Source organism: Cryptomeria japonica, chromosome 9 (genome assembly GCF_030272615.1).
Source record: "Cryptomeria japonica chromosome 9, Sugi_1.0, whole genome shotgun sequence".
In the NCBI taxonomy this organism is placed as follows: Eukaryota; Viridiplantae; Streptophyta; class Pinopsida; order Cupressales; family Cupressaceae; genus Cryptomeria; species Cryptomeria japonica.
The window spans coordinates 679,381,068-679,384,470 of NC_081413.1; the positions used below are offsets into that span (position 1 = coordinate 679,381,068).

General features: G+C 34.1%; 1 long non-coding RNA gene across 1 annotated transcript; it reads right to left on the reverse strand.

Moving 5' to 3' along the window:
* Positions 1 to 613: 613 nt before the first annotated feature.
* LOC131073862 (uncharacterized) lies at positions 614 to 1,867 on the reverse strand. Its single transcript, XR_009113004.2, has 2 exons — positions 1,586 to 1,867; positions 614 to 1,255 (listed from the first exon to the last, which is right to left on the reverse strand). It is a non-coding gene; the product is annotated as an uncharacterized LOC131073862 (long non-coding RNA).
* Between the last annotated feature and the right edge of the window lie 1,536 nt (positions 1,868 to 3,403).

Below are 3,403 nucleotides of genomic sequence, written 5' to 3' on the forward strand. Positions count from 1 at the left end.
AAAAATTGATATAAAAAATAATAATAAATCAATTTATTATTGTAAAACGTAAGGAGAGTAGGGGTCTTAGCAAAATGAAATACTAAAGATTACTTCATGATTGAGTTTTTTTTGTTTGGAAAAACATCATTTTTATGAAACTCTTCAAAATTTATACAAGTAAGAATGGCTAGACTAGTAAGTACAAATGCAATAAGACTTATGCATGGTGGAAATTGTACACAAAACAACACAGCAAATAGAAACAAATGCATTTGATGTGATATCTCTCTTATATTTATTGTAAACATATGTTGTAAAAACATTTCACATAACAAAAACATTTTGCATAATTTATTGGTATAAATTAAGTTGTGTACATTCATATTCAACTTCATTTATATTTTATGATCAAATCACTTATATTTTAAATGATTATTGCTAACAATGCGAAAATTCATTTCACTTATATTGTAAATGATTGTTGTTAACGATGCGAATATTCATTTCTTGCGACTCTCTAATATACAATTCAAATTATTTAAGATTTCAATTACACTCAATTAAAAAATACTCGCCACTATGTGCCACTTGTTACAATTATATTAGAAAGCAATTTCCAGAAAATGCTATGTGATCTTTTGATATCCAACAAAATCTTTTAATAATTTTTTTTTTCAATCTTTTTAGGCAAACTTTTATACAACTTTTCTTGTTTCTATTAAACCAGAACAACAAACTATTACAATTTAAACTGATTACAAATCACTTGGAGCTGCAAACACACCTGACAAGCAGTTCTGCTGCAACAAAACAAAAATTTTCCTTTTTCACTACTCAGATCTGCTGTTAAAAAATTCTAATTACACAATTAACAGCTGATTTACTCCTGTTGCAACACGTCAGTGGCAAAATGAGAATATCCCAATGAAATCCTCCTGCTGCAGCCCGTCACAGGAGGGAGGCTCACCACAATTTAAAATTCGAACAATAAATAAATATATATAGAAAAAAATGAAATTGAAATAACAATAAAATAATAATAAAAATTAATAATAATTCATATTTTTCATAGTTTTTAAAAATCCAAAACCTTTTAAACAATTAATAGAAATCATTTTAATAATAAAAAATCTTAAATATCACAATTTTACTTTTTAAATCTAAACCTTCGTGATAAAGAAAATTATACAATACCATTGGCAGCAACTTTCTCTAAACCCTCTTGATAACGAAAATTATACAAAAACATCGACAGCAGCTTTCTGAACCCACCCTGAACCACCATAAGAAAATTGAAGATTTCAACATTTCCGTGGGAGTGAAGGTAAGACAAGTGCATTGAACCATGGTAAAAATTGAGATTCTTTAACTCAATATAACATATCATGGTGATAAAAATTGATTGAGCTATGATGTCAAAAACTGAAACACTAGTTGAGCAGCCACATCTGGAAGAGATTTGAAAGGAAATGATAAGCTTTCTGCTCGGCAATGATTAGCAGCCCCGGCCATAAGAAAGTTGAACAACGTTTCCACAGTCTTAGGCCGGGGCGCTAATCATTGGCGAGTAGAAAGCAAGTGTAATAAATAGTAGAGCCCATACCCATTTTACATAGGAAGCAATGCAATGCAGAGAGCTCCAGTAGTAAATGCAGCTGCTATATATATCTAATGACCTACGAATTAACAATTGAGTTACCTACTTTGAAGAGAGCTTGCCCAATTTATAGATGAGATGAGAATGGAGAGCTGTTCAAATATTCTGCGTTGATATTGGCAGACATAAAGAATGGCCATCTTTTGGAAAAGGAGATTCGATTCTTATTGCAGATAAGCATTGCCAGTGGAGGATAATAATTGCTCTTTTGTGGTCCACCTTGAATGTCTAAAAGTAAATACTTCTTGTCATTGCAAATTTGCCATTGTATTGCAAATTTATAGATGAGATGAGAATGAAGAGCTGTTCAAATATTCTGTGTTGATGATATTGGTAGACACAACGAGTGGCCATCTTTTGGAAAAGAAGATTCGATACTTGCAGATAAGCATTGCCAATGGAGGATAATTGTTGTTCTTTTGTCGTCCAAATATTTCTTGTCATTACAAATTTTCCATTGTATTCCATCGCCAAGAATAAATTCTCACATACACTTCAATTCGTTTGAGTTGTGGCTCCACACTACTTCGTTAAGAAGTCCTATTTTTCAGTGTAAGGCATAAATGTTCCATTTGAAGATTTACGCAATCTATTATTAAGAATAATTTCACACTTTTTTTCTTTTTAATATGTTGTTCAATGTCTTTATTATTATTAAACTATTATAGGTGATTAATGAAGTTAAATAGATTGCATTTAAATAGTGTGATGTCTATCTTTATTTATATAATCTATAACTAATTTATATATATTAATATTATATAATCCAAGGTTGGCCCCTCGCCCCTACTCTGTTTGTCATTGCCTCAGACGCCTTCTTTTACTTCCTAAGAGATGATATCCTATCGCCTAAAGTTCATGGCATTAAGATGCCAGATGACTCTGAATTGCTCAACATACAATTTGCTGATGACACTGCACTCTTCCTGGAGCTCTCTAGGCATAACATTGACTCCCTCAATCAAAAGCTTGCAACCTTTGGCAGAGTCTCTGGTGCTTGTATCTCCAATTCTAAGTCTGTCCTGCTTGGGTGGAACGAGGAACCCCTAGACTGGCTTCAGTAGGTTGGATACTCATCGGGAGGACCCAATAAAATAGTCAGGTACCTCGGTATCCCTTTTTCTGTCTCTCCCTCTCTCAAGGATATGTGGATTTGGGTCAAAAAAAAGATTGACAAAAAACTTAATAAATGGGACAATAGGATTCTATCCCTGGCTGGTAGGATCCAAATCTGCCAAAAAATCCTCTCCTCCTATAGTTTGTACTACTCCTCTGTTTGGATGCTTAACAACTACCAAGTTTATGAGATCCAAAAATCTATCAGGCGCTTCCTTTGGTCTGATGGTAAGGGTAAAAGAAAGGCCCACGTGGTCAAATGGCTCTGGTGCCACATAGATAAGAAACTTGGTGGGTTGGGACTTAAGGATCTCAAAACATAAGGAGTTTCCCTGGTTGCCAAGTGGATATTTCATGCCTTGGAAGGACAAGAACCCTGGAAGATCCTTGTCAGAAATAACATACAAAATGGTGTCCCCAAGTTTGCCAAATCTTGGAAAGCCCTCCCCTTTAGTGATCTGATAGCAGGTGGATTCTCTGTATCTGTTCAAGGCACTTGGGTGTTTAAATCCATCTGGAAAGCCTAGGAGCAAGTGCGTAAACTTATTACCAACTCTAATATTGACTGTAATAATACTCTGCATGGGGAGAGGTCAATATGGTGGAATCTCTACCACAACTCTAAACCCCTCGCTTTAACCCAAGGTT